Genomic DNA, 17,270 nt, shown 5'->3' with positions numbered 1-17,270 from the left:
ACTTTTTTGATCATACTGTGATAAATGACATTCTCCATGTTTTCCCTAACCCAAATCTGTAAACATTAGTCAAAGGAGACAAGAAGAGCAGAGGTTCGATAGCTCAGTTGGTAGAGCGGAGGACTGTAGAGGCTTACAGCTGAAATCCTTAGGTCGCTGGTTCAACTCCGGCTCGAAGGAGGTCTTTATTTTCATCGGCCTCATGCAGCATGGTGATGAGTCTTCCTACAGACAGGAGGTAACCACTGTTGTATCACTGTTCATGTAGAGCAGCTGTGTTTTATATTGCAAGCAGCACTGAGTTTCTAACATTCAGGAATTGAAATCCCAGTCTTCCACAAGACAGGCAGAGATCCTGTCCACATCGGGGTTTAAACAAAGAACATCCCTGGGTGGGCTTGAACCACCATCCTTTCAGATAACAGCCGAACACGCCGACCGATTGCACCACAGAGACATGTTGAGACATGTTGAGAAAATAAAAGTGATGAACTGTGGATGGCAGCCTGCTGTTGGTCTGACTGAACAACGATGCAGAAACAACAGACAAAGTCAAATGAATCAGAATTAAGAATTAAGGGTTCAATTCAGTATAAAATGTCTTTTTAATCATCTGAATTCACAGACCTCCTGACATCACAGATCATCTGACATCACAGATCGTCTGCCATGGCAAAAGCAGTGCAAAAGTTCACTACAAATGCACTGCAACATGCAGTGAAAAACCAACACCACACTGCAAAATGCATCGAAAATGTGAAGGGAAAGAAAATATAACACACTGCAAATGCACAGCAAGCGTGCTGCAAATTTGTCTGACATATAAGCTACCTTTTGAAATTCCAGGAAGACTGACTGCACATCTGAAGGCTCTGTGTTAAACTTCTGTTAGGATCAATGCTGGTGCTCTCCAAGTCTCCAAGCTGTCTACACGGCCTCATGGATTTTTTTACATGCTGTCAAAAGAAGACACTCGAAAAGCAGCATACAGTACTTGCACAGACGAGGTAATGTAGGGAGGAAAGGAAAGAGAAACATCATGTGGTGTGTGACTTCACTTCCTCTGTGGATAAACAAGGAGAATAAAGCTGTTGCCTAACAGCTTCTATCCAGAGACCTTTAGTTTGTGAGGTGAACATGACAATTTTTACATATGTTGGATGTTGACAATTGGTTCCTTTGCATCGGTTGGGAATTGAACCCAGGCCTCCCATTTGGCAGGTGTGTGTTATTTGGTGTGAACATATTTTCGAAGGACTGAGTAGCAATATTTCGACATGTCAAAGGAATTTTGGTCTTTTAAAAGTTTGGGCGGTCAAGAATAGACCAAAACAACTTTGTCCTCAAAAAACACACCTTGCTGCAGTAGAGGTGAAATGAAAGTGGTTTCTGTCAGAAGTGGGATTTGAACCCACGCCTCCAGGAGAGACTGGTATTTTGGTCGACTTTTGACCGCCCACACTTTTAAAAGACTAAAATTCCTTTCTCTTCTGCATGAACACATACTCATGCCTGCAGGGTTCCATGGTGTAATGGTTAGCACTCTGGACTCTGAATCCAGTGATCCGAGTTCAAGTCTCGGTGGAACCTGAATCTTACCAATGAAACACTGAGAGTCCTGTCAAAATATTGCCACTCTGTCCTTCGAAAATGGAAACGACCTCCTTTTGTCCACTCTACACGTATGAATGCATGCAAAGTGTCTGATGAAGCCTCCTCTCTGCTTTATCTTCAGCAAGAAAATGTAAAATAAAATTAATTTTAGAAGTGAGCTGAAAGAAAAGGAGCAATTCTGAAAACAAGTTCAGGAAGTTTTGCATTCACCACTCGAGAGTTTTGAAATGAAATGAAAATCTGATTTTATCCCCATTTATATTTATAACTGTAAACTACAATCTCTTAAAGTTAAATGTAAAATCAATTGAAGAGTACATCCAAACTTATACGTTGACTCGGGTAGTAATTTCTTCTCATGCTGTTTCTCCTTTGCTGCTGCAGCTGTTACATTTTCGGTGAAACGTACTCATCCTCTCCATGGGCCTGCTTTAAGACCTCCAACTCCACTGTGTTGAAGTAACTGGATCTCCATTGATGATGGCTTTTTATAGAGGTTGTGCATGCGTGCAACTCAACGTGAACATGAACCAACTAACATCAGCTGTTCTGGAACTGGATACTCAGATTTTCAAAGAGAAATTGGCAATACTGATGCTGAGCTGCCTAAAGTGTCTGTCTTATAAACAGGACATCCTGCATCCAAACCCCAGCAGTGCTTCGCTCTCAGTGGAGTTCCTCCTCATCACCTCAACTAAGCAGAAAGTCATCTCTGCAGTTGTTCTCTGAAACGTCTGTATCTGTATCGTAGAAGAAGTAAACATTTTACATTTTCTTGCAAAAGAAAAAAAAAAACACAGAAGCACACATTCACCATATAAGAAGTGGAGACGGTTTGGCTCCATCAATGACATGATAAAGATCAGCTAACACTAGCTGTGGTTCCATGGTGTAATGGTTAGCACTCTGGACTTTGAATCCAGTGATCAGATGTCCAGTGATCAGAAAGAACAAGAGCAGTCGCACCACACAAGCATTTGAAAATAAAGCTAATTTAGATTATTTTATTTGTATCTTTAGCTCAACAAAGCGCAACACAGCGTGCCAGCATTCAGCTTCCCAGCAGTGCCTCTTTATTGAAGTTTAAGGTTGTTGAGATAACCTCATGTAACTTCTTCTGCAGGAGTTTAGTCAGTAATTTGGTTGAGTGACTAAGCAGGATAATATGGAGCAGTAATTTCAGTAATTTCCAACACCGTGGAGATGATGATGGAACTATACGAGGCCGCATCGAGGCAGCGTCTTTCCCTGGTGGTCTAGTGGCTAGGATTCGGCGCTCTCACCGCGGCGGCAGGGGTTCGATTCCCGGTCAGGGAAAGTGTTTTTACTGAAAAATACAGGTGATTGAAAAATTGAATTATTTTGAACTCTCTCGAGATAACTTTGAAACCTGTTGATGTTGTTAAAGCAGCCTTTTCTGTAATTACTGAAGTGTGCTTCGACAAACACAAAATCTTTCCCAGATGATCACATCCACTTTCTGTCAAAGTGGATGTGATCATCTGGGAAATTACACTGGAGATTACACTAATCTCCAGAGGAGACTGCAACCTGAACACCCCGAGCAGAGTGGCGCAGCGGAAGCGTGCTGGGCCCATAACCCAGAGGTCGATGGATCGAAACCATCCTCTGCTATTTATACATACTGCTACATATACATACTGGATGTCCCGACATGACTTTTTCAGCAGCACTGATTAACAGGAAGACATGGAGAATTTTGTCTGTCATATCTATAATATTGATCGTTGTAACCTAAAGCTGATGAAAACCCAAAAGCAGTTTGTTTCTACAGCATCTGAACTGAGCAACAAGGCTCTTTGACCAACTAAACCACAGCACCACTCTGATGTACAGGGATGTATTTTGGATCTGAAAATACCCCCAACATACGTGGCTGACCATCATGACTCTTACCAAAGTTTCTTTAGCATAAAATAAATTAATTACATTAATGTCCTGAATGTGCTGTGTGTAAATAATGAGGATTGAAACCCAGGATTGAAACAGGGACCTTTAAATAATAATGAGGTTCATCAAAACAAAGTCAGAACCAGAAAGATGAAAGATGTGTTTAGTTCACTGCTGTGTTTAGTTCACTTGTTGCTGTATCTCCAAAGAGCTGAAGTCTTGTGGAGAATGTGGGCATCGATCACAACAAGAAGATGCCCTGTCCTTTGAGGAGGAAACTGTCCAGGCTGGAAAATGTTGAGTCACAGGAGCTTTTCTACCTGTGGTTGTTGTGGCCGAGTGGTTAAGGCGATGGACTAGAAATCCATTGGGGTTTCTCCGCGCAGGTTTGAATCCTGCCCACAAAGGTTAGTTGTTTTCATGGACCAAGTTTCCTATTTGGGGAGAGACGCAGCATGTTTGAGAATCTCTGTAATCTGCACAGCCTTAAAATATAACACAGCTGAGTGCTGTTGTTCGGACTCTAAGAGGAGGAGAGCGCTCACTGGTGCTCAGTTATCATTATCAAGGCCGGTGATAGGGACACACCTTTAGTTCCACTTCCAGGTCATGGAAGCAATAATGAGAAGTCATTTCTACTGTGTGCTGTGCTGAAATAGCTCATTTGGGGGAGCGAACAAAAGGACCCACAACAGCTGCTGAAACCCAGGATTGAAACAGGGACCTTTAAATCTTTAATGTAACGCTCTCCCAAACAGGCAGGATCTCTGTGAGACACAAAAGGAGCAACATTTAGGAACATTATAGCTTATTATAGAGCCCACACTTTAAGAACGGCGGCCCTATAAGCATCCAACAGCATCACTGAGTCAAGATGCAGCACAGTGACAACTGTACACATTTCTGGAGAAAGTGATAAATGACATTCATCATCTATTTGAGTCAGTGAGGAAACATGTGAAGAGAAGAAGCTGCTCGTTCTCCTTCAACAGTTTGATCTGAGGAAAAGTCACTTCCTCTTTTCAGGAATCAACTTCTACCATCTGTCCACTAGATGGAGATAACCGAGCATCAACGTAAAAATCCTCCGGTCTTCCATGTGTGAACTATAATACCAGTGAATTAAACAAAGACCGTCCCTGGGTGGGCTTGAACCACCAACCTTTCAGTTAACAGCCGAACGCGCTGCCCGATTGCGCCACAGAGACATGATGACCAGTCCCTGTTCCAGCCTAAAACCATAAACTGAACATGAATCCAGCACTCAGCGTTACAGCAGCACACCTCTGTTACCGTGGAGCTGTGTCTCTTTTCTACTTTATTATAGATGACAGAAAAAAACTCCAGATAAGAAGCAGCTGTACATGCAGTGACTAGTTCTCCTGCTCAGGTATCGTCTCTCAGGGCATCATGTGTTGTCTTTGTGTGTTTTTGTGTCCAATGCTTCACAGCTCACAGGCCAAAGTACGTGCTGGCCTTCATGGCTCACATGTACAGATGAGTTACCTCAATGTAAGTATCATAGGTACAGCACACAGCTGAAACATTTACTGTTCAGGGTGGAATACGGCACCTCGCTCAGTGCTTGTCCAGGCAAGAAAAGGTTCAGCTGCCAGCTTGTTATATCAACAATGTGTCACATTCTAAAGCAAAGTACTGCTGGGACTTGAACCCAGGACCTCTTGTATACTAGACAGACACTTTGACCCGCTAAGCCACAGCACCACTCTGAAGTACATGTATATACAGAGGATCTGGTAATGGAAGTGTAATGTGTATACTGCAGCTGAGGTTGTTGTTGTGGTTTGTTTTAATGTAGGACTCTGCATCTACCTGAACCTGTTTGACTGCAGATGTGCATTTTCATTTGGACCCCAGGAAGAGTAGCTGCTGCCTCAGTGACAGCTAACGGGGATCCTAACAAGTGATAAACAATAGACAGACATTTCCAATCGTCATCAGAACAGATAAAAAACTTGATGACATGGACCACTTAAGTTGGTGACAGATAGAACATCATGTTTCTTGATGTTACTTCATTACATTTGAAAATTGTAAGGTTGGTGTATTTCATTGGCATTTTTTGGGGGGCAGGTGGGACTTGAAAATTAATCCTTGTCAGAAATGACTGAGCAATAAAGAACAACAATAAACGAGGGGAGAGGGGTGAACAACATTAATGGGCTGGAAAACTGTATCTGCCATAGAAGAAGACATTCATAAAGAGTTAAAGCAAATTCATTCAAAATGTCATATGAGGGGCTCATCCAGGATTTGAAACTGGGAACTCTTGCACCCTGAGCGAGAATCATACCTGTACACCAACAAGCCCTGGAAGGAGGAAATGTTGATAGTGTCCATGGTTTTGCACACCACAATTGTCATTCAACAACATAATATTACTTGTTGTTTATGCCTTTATTGCTCACTGCTACAGTTAGTAAAATATAAAAGACATATGAATTCTATTTTAATCTGTTCATTTTAATATTCCTGATCTGGTGGCAGCTGCAGCTTTTTTCTAATGTTAAAATGAATGAAGTCAGATCACAGACTGTTGTGTTGTGGATGTCTGGTCCTCTGCTCCAGGTGGAGAGTCCTTCAGTTTGTGGAGGATTTCAGTGTGAATAAAGGATGAGGCCGTGTTGTGTGTGTGTATATATACATATATATAGTGGCAGCATAAAGACTGGGTCCCGCTGTCTTACTCAGGCTGAACTACAGCGTCCATTCACGGGCGCGATCCCACTACTGAGCGGCACGGGGGCTTTGACCTGCTCCGTGTCCGACCTGGGCCGGTGCACCCCTCCTTAGACGACCTGGTGATCCCGGGCTCCCCCCTGGAGCACCATATCGATACCGAACTTAGTGCGGACACCCGATCGACATAGTCCGCTGCAGCCCAGAGCTCCTGAGCTCAAACGCTCCTCCAGCCTCAGCCTCCCGGTAACTTGGATTACAGGCGCGCGCCACCGCACCCGGCGAGGGACACACTTCCTGATCGGACTTTTAGCCTTTACGGCAGTGACGTCACAAAAGGCAGCAGTGCTTCAGACTCACACATCACTTCAAACCGTTGAGGAAGTGACACACAACTGTGAGGAGCACACGTGTTGACCGACACAGACGTGGTTTCAGAGACAAACAACATGGCAGTGAAGCGCACACTCTTATTTTGAAGGACAGTATTTTTTTTTGTCATGCTTTCTTTTATTCTTTTGAGTGTTAATATTGTAGGAAGGAATTTACAGTTACAGATGTTGATGTTCAGGTTTAAAACATACACAAATGCCGGGAGGGAGGTCTGCGAAGCACCGGGAGTAGAATGTATATTTTATTTTGTAATCTCCACTTGCCGTCTTGCGCTGCATATTACTTCCTCTTGCTCGCGACTCTCCTTCCAGAAAATTACGCATTTCTGATGCTCTTTGTATTTTTTTTAATCGTTTTTGTTGTGCAAATTGAACTAAGTTAGTTAAAAATACTTACAAATATGGTGTAATCACAGAGTTAAGTTGTAAAACTATATATTTTGTTATTTTCATGCATAATCTCGCCAATTAGAGGAGAAGTGGAGAAGCATGAGTTGCTCGGCTGCTACTTAGTTTATAACGCCAGAGTGTGCTATTGAGACTGGATGCTAACAGGAGCCATGTAGTGACTGTGTTCATGGTGTTACAGAGCACAGAGGGCATGTAGGAGAAAAACCTGTCAACACCTGTGAATGTTTCTTCTCCACAATGCAGGTATGTGAGTTATTCTTTTTTTAGTTTTCTTAGGTTGATGTACATTTTATTTAGTTGGGCTAGGGTTAGTTGTTTGTGCTCTTAAATAAAGCTGGTCCCTTCCGGGTACTTTTCCTGTGTGAGGGGAACAGATGAGCACAGGTGAACCCCATGTGAGGGTCAAACTCACAGCTTTCACATAATGAGACTGCAACATCTAGGCCTGAAAGTCAGCTTAAGTAAGAGTGAGATGGAGGAGACCTGTCAGTGCTGCTTTTCATGTAGAGCAGCTCCGTTTTAAAAAGTTGGAGTAAAAACTAATATTGCATTGGCCGGGAATCAAACTCGTGAAAGTACACATCGTTCTGCAGTTCTCTATCAGCAGCAGCAGCAGGTACTGCTCTGAGCTCCGTCCTCTCCCTCCTCCCAAAACGGTCACAGTGTTCAAATTTACACAAGGAAACTGTTAGAAATTCTATGTAAAAAGTGTGACAGTGGCGTAACAAAGGTGGAGCTTATGTTTGCATCTGTGTGGGAAACAGCAATAAAATAAACGAAAATAAAACAGGTTCTTGTGTGGCAGATGGAGATTTACTGTGTGTTTACGTGGATCCTCCGGTTCCTCTTCCTCATCTTCACAGTCCGGTGTGTGTGTGTTCTGCTGTCAGTGTCTGTGTGGCTCCCTCCTGGGACTTCTTGAATACAGACTGGGTTTACGGTTTCCTGCTCAGAGCCTGTTCAGCCTCTCTGTGTTGTGAGTTGGCAGTGCGCCCTCTCCTCCTCTCCTCCACGCTGTTGGAAACGGCCCTCTGCCAAGTGGCTGTACCTTCTGTGTTTCACAGTCAACAGGCTGCTGTTTTGTTTGTCCTCTCCTCATTGTGGCTGAACTAATCTGGTTCCTGAACCGAGCCATGTTTCAGTGGGTTTATTTATACCACCTACTTTTAGTTGTTTTAGTTTAATTTAGTTGGTGTTATTAATATGTTCTTTTCTGGGAGTTGGTTGAAAGAGGCTCCACACAGGCGGTCCTCCAACCCCACAGTTTTCTTTATTGATTTGATTGGACAACTGTTAGTGTGTTCTTTTGTAAGTTCTGTAAGAATTAGCGTGGGCGATTGTTTGACTTTATTTGGGAGAGCTTAGTTTTCATTATTTAGTTTTTGGGGTGTATTATTTAGGTTAGTTAGTGTGTGTCTTGTGTGAGTATGTTTTGAATGTGTGACCTGCGCCCAACCATTTTTCATGTGCTTCATATGTGTTGTGTAGAGAGGGGTTAAGTTCATTCATTTCCTGGGCTGAAGCTCCCCCAGATGATGTTTTTGGTCGACAGTTAAATTTTCCCAACACTATCCCATCCTTTGCTGCCACAAAAACAATGTTGGCAGAGTGAATCTTTGCTCTTAAGTTCTCTGAAGGTGCATTCTGTGGTTCGTCCAAGTAAAATGGATAACATGTTCCTCATATTAGCACATTACCTTAGACAAGATGACTGAGAAGCTTCAGGTAGATGCAACACACTAAGGTAATAAGGCTGGTTTGTCTCTAAACCTGAGTCTGTGACTTCAAATGAGAAGAGAACAGGAAAGAAACAACCATGGATATACTTTCTGCCCAAATGTGTTGTCACAATGCTTTATAGATGCAATACAATAAATATAAAATATCTATGATATTTATTTTGTGTTGGGTGTGTTTTAATGCATTATTGTGAGTTTCCTCAAGAATTCTCAGTGGCAATGAGAAGCAGTTATGTGTGTCATGAACTGAAAGCTGTTTAATAATGTTTTTGTTTTTGTTAGCTCTGCCATGGGAAAGGTCATAAATGTACACTATGATAGAATCAACACAAAGCCCAGCTCTACCCGTCTGCTGCACCCACCTAATCAGTGCAACCATCTCATTCCACTCATTTTCTGTCAGATTATCTTTAGCATCATGCATTTCTGGCATTTTGTATTTGGTTTGCACCTTTAACCGCCAGTCCTATTGAAGCAAAAAGTCGAAATTTCAATACTAACTGACTGTAACGGGTGTTAGGTCGAACCCAAATACAGTACAGACTGAGATCAAAGAAGAACAGTTCAACAGTTTATTCTGAAGCTCCTCTGGTGAGGGAACCCAGGCAAACAGGGGAGAGGTGAGGGGCCAGCAGCCAGAGGAGTCAGAGACAGATGCTGGTCAGGTTATGTGGTCAGAGACAGGCAGGGTGAAATCCTGCCTAACAGCCTGGCAATGAATATGACAAAGCTTTGCAAGATGCTCAAGATAATCTGGCAGAAAACTGGTGGAATGAGATGTGGGTGCAACAGGAGAGTAGAGCTGAGCAACTGGGTGTTTATCTACCTTCCTTCCTATCTCCTATTTCCTATTTATCTTCACTTTATTCTTGTTTCATTCATTAGTTCATTATTCATTTATTCTTGATAGGATTCACTGAGGAAACTAAGATATGAAATCAATAGACTTAAACTAGATTTTTTTAAGGTCTTTAAATGATCACAACAAAATAATCTTCAATGAAAGAAATTTTTATCAACTTAACTTTCATGATGAAGGATAAGTTGATTTCCTTGGGCTGGTATGCAGTGTTATCGTTGCGCCATGATAGAACAAACATGTCTGAACTGGTCGGAAATGTTGGATGAACTTGGGTGAGTGAATTAAACTCGTCTTGTTGATGTTACACTCTCAGACACCTGGACTGACGAGGGAGAAGAAGCAGCTTCGTCTCTTCAGATGTTACTTCGACACATGAAGCTGTAAAGTGACTAAATCAACCTGAAGTGAGTTCAGCAGGTGAGAATCTGTAAATGTCTGAACTGGATCACTGTGATCACATTGTGCTCTTTGACACAGATTTTCATCTTGCTTTTGGTAGCGGATTGATTGTAATCTTTTTATTATTGGACACTCTTCAGAACTCAACGACCTGTTAACTAAGAGTCAGTGTGGACAGAGAGGAGGCAGCTCTTTCCTCTACTGAACGGGACAACAATATTCAGGAAAACGTGTGACGTAAATAGTTAAAATAACATTTAATAGTCGGGATTTGAATTACAGAATGGTAAAGAATTTAAAACAGGCAGAAAAACTGTGAAGCGCTTTTTGATTTTTAAAGTTAGAGGGCAACAGACATGCAGCCATCGACACTGCAAAGATTCTCACTGAAGGACAAACAAACAGAACAGAACAAACATATCAGAGCTGGTCTGAAATCTTGGATGAACTTGGCTGAGTAAATTGAACTCTTACTGTTAATTGTACACTCTGAGTATTTCCAGATACAAGGAACCCATTGAAGGTTTAAAGCAACACTCCACTTGTTGGGGATTATCTAAGTATTATTAATTAATTATTTGTGGGAATTAAATTGTCACAAGTTGTTTGCTCAATAATGTGACATGAATTAAATCACAGCTCCATCAACACATCCTACAGTCAGATACCACCATCTAGTGGACAGAGAGAAGAAACACCATCAGATCTGAGATACATTTCTATGAGACTTCCAGATTAATGACAGGTCAGACTAATTTGTGTATGAAGTTGTGGAGGCACATTATTCAACCCTCCTATTACTCTCAAATATTACTAACACATTTCACCCTTGGGGTCAATCTGACACCAGGAATATTTGTGCCAAGAAATTGATTTACAGATTTTCAGGCCAAACATTTAAATTAGAAATAATTTATCTTGAAAATCTTTCATCCAAACCTTTTCTAATTTGGGATGAACATTCATGATTCTCAAACAATGAAACATAGTGATTAATCCCCCACCCAACCTAACTCACTCACCCCTCCTTTTTTTGGGTATCTAGATTTGGGACAGGCAGGGGCAGAGTTAGTTTTTGTGTTTTGTTTTGGGGTTTTTTTGTTTGATTTTTTTTTTTCTCCTTTTTTGGTGTTTGTGAGGGGGTTTGCATATTTGAAACAGAAAATCATAATGAGAACATCAGTCAGATAGTCAGAACATGGAACCGCTCTTTCTGCACACAGTCAAGCTTCTAGTCTGGACTACTTTACACAGGATGTGCAGAGTGTGCATGCTCCTTGCAGACATGTTTGTTGCATAACCGGTGATGCTGGTCTAAGAATTTCGGGTGGGACAAATCTGAGACCTGCCACATTTCTCGCCTGCGGTTTGTACCATTGGAGGAGTTGGGATGTTTGTCTCTGTCTGTATGTCCTTCACAATAGCTGCAGCAGCTGTTGATGCTCTTGGAAGGCACCGTCTTCTCTCAGTCTGAGGTTTCACCAGTGCATTACCAAGCTGCTCCAGGAAAATCCTCCTTCCGCTAAGTTTTCCCCTTTTCCAGTCCTTGTTTATTTCACACCATATCACAAATGCATTGTATGCACTCACATTAATCATGTGGAAGAAGATGACAAGGGGCCAACAGGCAGTCATGCGTCGACAGTTTGATTTGTAAACTCCTGCCAAAATGAGCAGGCTAATATAGGTTTCCAAGTCAACTACATCCAAGTCTTCCCCATACACACGCTTCTTCTCTAAATTTGTCATCCCAAGAACAATATTTTCAATTGCTGGTGTTATGAAGAGCTCAAATGATGACTTGATGTCTTCAACACGGCTGACTGCATATCTGGTTGGGCCTGGAACCATTTTGATAATATTAGCAGCACTAAGTCTACCCTGCTGTTGAAGTGGACAAAGGGACCATATTTTCATTTTGGAGGGGATCGTGTCGCTGGTGGTTGAGTGACAACAGGAGGGTCAACACTCTCATTCCCATCAGATGACAATGGCTCCAAATCAGGGTCCTCCTCAACACAATCCTCTGTGTCACTTTCACTGTCAAAGAGCTGTTCCAAAACATCCCATTGACAGTAAACCTTTTCCCAGGGAAATATCAGCTCTACTTCAGCAGGGGTGGTCAGATTGACCCCAGAGGAATACCAATGTGTGCAATATGTGTTCAGCACTTCGAAAAAATGTCATGATAATTTTATGTTTAATCAACTGCACCCATCAAATTAGGAGAAGTCATGGTCATAATCAAGTCTATGAAGCAAAAAAAAAAATAAATTAACTATTGTTTTTTGAATGATAAACATTGAATGTGGTCAAATTGACCCCAAAGATAATAGGAGGGTTAAATAATGTATCAAATAAAGAAACAAATGTTTAAGGTTCATCCTAAACGTCAGATGAGAGAACCACCTCCTCTGATCTTGGTTTTCCTGACACAGGTCAGAGTGTTTTAAATGTAACTTTTGTTTTTATGTATTTTTTATCTTTTACTTTGCTTCTGGAGGAATGATTTGGTCGTCAAAATGTATTTCATTAAAATTCTGTTCCTTCAAATGTGCCAACCTATGGTGATCAAAACTGTGTCAGGGATCATTCATTCTTACACTTCATGATTGAGGAATGTTTCTGTTAAAACTGAATCTGACTGAAATCAACAGAGAGAGAGAAAATTGTTGTAATTGTGTCCTGTTGTAATGAAGCTTTTTGTTGTGTTTGTGTGAAGGTGGAGCCTCAGCTATGAATCAGTGTGAGGACAGAGAGGAGGGAGCCCCTCCCTCTAAAACCACTCTGTGTGGGGAACATGAGAGTCAGACCAAAGCTCAGAGGTGAGATGAGGATCTCTAACTGTCCATCTGTCAGAGCTCAGCACTCAGATCACTGCTCCATCATTATTCACTCTCACTGTCAATTACATTTTTTACTCCAGCTGTTTTCATTTTTGTCCTTGTCTCCATTGGGATCTCAACCAGAATGTGGAGATTCATTTATTCATATTTGCCAGTCCATCTCAGGACCAACACACAGAGACAGACAGGACAAACAATCTGCCACACTCACACTCGGACCTACAGACATGGCTGTTATTTTTGTTGTTATTGTTATTATTATTATTTTTTTATTATTATTATCATTATTCAACTTGCACGTCAATAATACTTGCAAAACACTTCACTTTAGTCAAATGAAAAACATCCAAACAGTCAGTGTGATATGTAAATGTCATTAAAATGAACAAAAACATTGCACAATAAAGTGATCTGGATGATTTGTGGCTACACAAATGAAAGCTGGATGGAGGAACTTGGCTGATTTATTTTAAACTGATAATTTTCTGCCCATTTTCTTGGTTGTTAATTCTTTTACTGTCAACTCTGTTTCTACTAGCAACCAGAAGTCAAGACCAGATTCTCCTGAACTGAGCTGTGTCTCCATGAAGAGTGATCAGTCTATGGATGACTTTATCAAAGAAAAAAGGTAAAAGCTGATCATTTGTTGTTGTCTGACTCATTAAAGGTATCAAAGCTTGTCTATCAGTTTCTCTGGTGTTCATAGAAAACTCCTGGAACAAACTGTATGTTTGTGTCTTTTCTCACTGATCCACCTCCACACCTTCAACACCACGTTCACGGATCCTCTCTATCCTGGGTTCAGGATCTGTTCTGGTTCAGTGTCTCTGAGGAAGTTGTATTGAAGGATACAAGAAACTGAGATGCTTCACTTCTCAGCTTTTGAGTCTCCATCAGTTCCAGATTGGAGACAGAACTGGACTTTACTGTCTAAATCTCAGTGTGTTCCTGAAAAGCGGACCTCTGGGGTGTAGTTTACATGGACTGCTGTCAGATACATTTCTGACCTTTTGGTCAAAGACTGTCTTTCTCCCATCTCTAATAATTCTCAGTTTTATCCACATGTGGCAAAAAAACTTATAAGAATCAATAAACAACAGGATGCTGAAAGTGCAGAACTCAAGGACACTGCAACAGCAGAATTTATGTCCAGAAAGGTTGTTTTTTTTTTTAAGTGCCTTTAATGACCTTTGTAAAACATTAAAATAGGATGTTATGTAAAATATGGCATCCTATTTTCATCTGAGTGTCACTGTGTGAGTGGATGTGTGTGAATGAGCTGGCCTGGGTGGGGAATGTTGTTTATTTTTATATTGTAAGTTGTAAAGTACTTTGTGCAACATTATTTGTTCGACAAATGCTGTGTAAATAAAGTTTAAATGATTCATTGATTGATATAGTGATATCATACAGTCAGTGTGTGAATGTGCTGCTGCTGAACTGGGACTCATGAGTTCCACTCTGAACCAATGAGTCATGAATCATGAGTCTGACTGTGAACCAGTCTACAGTATGTGCTGTGGGTGAGTGACAGCTCATAGCGGGGAGGGAAAGGGAGTGAAACAGCAAACCAGAGCTGCTGCTTTTCCTCCTTCTTTCTATATGAACATGAGCACCATGATGCACACTGCTGTGTTCTCATATCAAGCTCATGTTCACCTTCTTTCTTTCACAGGGAGAACATGAAAGAAGCTGAAGCTGAACTCAGCCTTCCAACTTTAGTGCTCCGTGTCACAGACTGATCCATTTTCTGACGTTATAGTCCACACCAGGCTGCAGCCTCTCTGTGTGACACTTTGTTCATCATTATTTTCACACTTTAGTTCCTGCTTCTTTTCATTTAGGCTCCATGTAGGCTGTTCATGATGACTTTGTTTGTGTGTGGCTGTTTTCTTCTGAATGTGGGATCTCTGTCTGAATGAAAGTTTCACAATCACTGCCTCAGACTGCATTCAGAAGGAATTGTTGAAGTCATAGAAGCTGAAGAGTTGATGATCAGAGGCTGACAGCTAAAGGAAGCTAGAATGCACACTGCTCTCTGACAGAGTCGGCCTCCCTCCACATTTAGGAGGCTTTTTCACTTCTTACAACAGCTGACAAAGGGCTCATCTGGGATTTGAACCCCGGACCTGTCACACCCTGAGCCAGAATCATCCTGATTGTTCCTGGAATGGTTTGGTTAGTCAGAGTGTGTCTGTGTGTGTTCTTGTCTCTCTGAGTGGTTGGAAATGAAAATGGAGATCGGGAGAAGCAGATGACTCTGAGGATGAATGAATGTTTCGCTGACAACATCAACAACTGTTTACTCACCTCACAACGAGACTGTGTGACGTCACTGGAGATCAAAGACGGAAGCGTCAAAGAGTCAGACGGAATGGCGCATGCGCACAAAGAAGCTCACGCTTGTCTCGCGAACGAATGAAGTGAAACACAAATCAGCTGTTATTAGACAAATAAGTGCCGTTAAATTGAACAAAAACCAAATCTGTTGGTTTGTTCCTCCTTATACTTATCAAAATGCGTCTTTTCCTGCTTTCGCTCAATTTTGGAATCACAGACTGGGCGAAGCTGAGCACCTCGTCCACTGTGTGTGTGTGTGTGTGCTCTCTCTGCTGGTCTGAGCTCTCAGTTCATTTAAATACTTTGTTGGATCTGTCTGTCTGTATCATGTCAGAAACTCTGAAACACTCTGAACTTCTTTAAAACATGGTGGATTTACTGATATCAAAGGACAAAACACCCATAAAATAAGCATTGGTGGTTCAGTGGTAGAATTCTCGCCTGCCACGCGGGAGGCCCGGGTTCGATTCCCGGCCAATGCAGAGTAACTCTTTACCAACATCCAGATGTTAGAAACACAGTGCTGCTTGGAAAATACCCTGATAGACTCCAACACACTGTGACTTTGTGAAACAACCAGTGGAGCCCCCTGGTGGTCAGTAGAAGTGCAGCCCCTCTGAGCTGGTGGCAGACCAAGGCTTCAGTCTGCACACATCTTCCACATGTGATGGCACACACACTGTGTATTGTGGCAACATCCGTCCCCTCAGAGAGAATCTGCTCTTTAACCCTCCTGTCGTTTTCACCCCCCGCCCCTTACTTTAGTGTTCCTGCTCTGTTTGATACGGTGGCCGGTAAGTGCAAAACAAAAGTGCCAAACACTTTTACAAAGCATGTAAACAAATTTACATGTTGGGAAATATTTTTACATTTTATTTAACAAAATTACATAAGAAAAAACGGACCACGGACAAAACTAATTTACAAGTGGCAGAACCCGAAACAATTTCCAAACGACAGAATCTTCCGGAAGGGGAATGTACCAAAGGCCGGAAGTGATCCAGAAGAAGATTGACTGTGAGCTCAAAAGTTTGTATCAGTTTGTGTGCCGGGAAAACTTTGCAGGCATAGATTAAATGATGTTTTGGCCGTTTTGTGGAAACAAATTGAGCCAATTTACGCGGTTGTGTTTTCCGTGCGGACGATCTGTAGAATGTTTAACGTTGATGAACGGACCAGACGGAAGGAGCACGCGCACAGGAGACATCTAATAAACAGCCGGAAAATGGTAAACAAGCTAAGTGTAGCATCGCGCTAACTAGCTGAAGCCGCTGTCAGACATGCAGTGAATTAAAGTGCACCGTTTCATTTAGCAGCCAATCGTTGTCTTCACGGAATAGCAACGCGTTTAGTTAGTATGCGTTGCTAGTTTTTAGTTTTTCTATTTTAGGCTTTCAGTTATGCTAAATGCACAATTGTTGCTGATTGTTTTAGCTGCTGCTAACTTTCTGTTTTGATACGGAACTCCGTTCATTCCAGCAGAACAACCATGAACATCATATAAACAATTCATGGAGGACAGAAAGTCAAAGTCAAAAGAACTGTGGGCCGAAAGGAAACAGGTCCAGGTACGTGTGTGGATATATCTGTAAAATATGGAAGTAAATATGTGTGTGAGAAATGAATGATATCTTTTTGTTATTTTAGCAGATAAACATGGATTGATGGCGCCACATGGAGCTGATTTAAAAGCTCAGAGAGGGAAAACACTCCCATTATATACAGATCCGGAGGTAGCAGCACCTGATCTACTGAAGCATGATGTGAAGTTTACACGGTGCAAACATCAGCCTGCGGACTCTTCAAAGGATGATTCCTCTCCAAACGCCATCAGCTTGGAACTTCGTGGACCTGGACAACTGTTTGGCTATCGGACGATGTGGCAGGTACTCAGACAAAAGTCCAATCTTCGAGTGAAGAGAGATGATGTGATGAATGAGAGAGCACGCAGAAGGTTTCTAAGAAGAAGCTGCTACTCAATGGGAGCGAACTGTATGTGGCATGCAGATGGTTCTGATAAACTGGCTCTCTCAGGACGCATGGATGGATTTTTTCA

General features: G+C 41.9%; 2 long non-coding RNA genes and 5 other non-coding genes across 7 annotated transcripts; 6 read left to right on the top strand and 1 right to left on the bottom strand.

Annotated features, from left to right (window-relative positions):
• The first annotated feature begins 92 nt into the window (after positions 1 to 92).
• Positions 93 to 180, top strand: trnay-gua (transfer RNA tyrosine (anticodon GUA)). Its single transcript is given in 2 exon segments — positions 93 to 129; positions 145 to 180. It is a non-coding gene; the product is annotated as a tRNA-Tyr (tRNA).
• Positions 181 to 1,518: 1,338 nt separating this feature from the next.
• trnaq-cug (transfer RNA glutamine (anticodon CUG)) lies at positions 1,519 to 1,590 on the top strand. The gene has a single exon. It is a non-coding gene; the product is annotated as a tRNA-Gln (tRNA).
• A 1,587-nt stretch (positions 1,591 to 3,177) lies between these two features.
• Positions 3,178 to 3,249, top strand: trnam-cau (transfer RNA methionine (anticodon CAU)). Its single transcript has one exon. It is a non-coding gene; the product is annotated as a tRNA-Met (tRNA).
• A 1,410-nt stretch (positions 3,250 to 4,659) lies between these two features.
• trnan-guu (transfer RNA asparagine (anticodon GUU)) lies at positions 4,660 to 4,733 on the bottom strand. Its single transcript has one exon. It is a non-coding gene; the product is annotated as a tRNA-Asn (tRNA).
• Positions 4,734 to 6,717: 1,984 nt separating this feature from the next.
• On the top strand, positions 6,718 to 12,813 carry LOC115057186 (uncharacterized). Its single transcript, XR_003841907.1, has 3 exons — positions 6,718 to 7,271; positions 9,943 to 10,046; positions 12,751 to 12,813. It is a non-coding gene; the product is annotated as an uncharacterized LOC115057186 (long non-coding RNA).
• Positions 12,814 to 13,459: 646 nt separating this feature from the next.
• On the top strand, positions 13,460 to 14,265 carry LOC115057190 (uncharacterized). Its single transcript, XR_003841909.1, has 2 exons — positions 13,460 to 13,502; positions 13,581 to 14,265. It is a non-coding gene; the product is annotated as an uncharacterized LOC115057190 (long non-coding RNA).
• Positions 14,266 to 15,625: 1,360 nt separating this feature from the next.
• On the top strand, positions 15,626 to 15,696 carry trnag-gcc (transfer RNA glycine (anticodon GCC)). The gene has a single exon. It is a non-coding gene; the product is annotated as a tRNA-Gly (tRNA).
• The last annotated feature ends 1,574 nt before the right edge of the window (positions 15,697 to 17,270 follow it).

Source organism: Echeneis naucrates, chromosome 2 (assembly GCF_900963305.1).
Source record: "Echeneis naucrates chromosome 2, fEcheNa1.1, whole genome shotgun sequence".
Lineage (NCBI taxonomy): Eukaryota > Metazoa > Chordata > Actinopteri > Carangiformes > Echeneidae > Echeneis > Echeneis naucrates.
The sequence above is the reverse complement of the archived record's forward strand: the minus strand, read 5'-3'. Positions and strand labels throughout refer to the sequence as shown.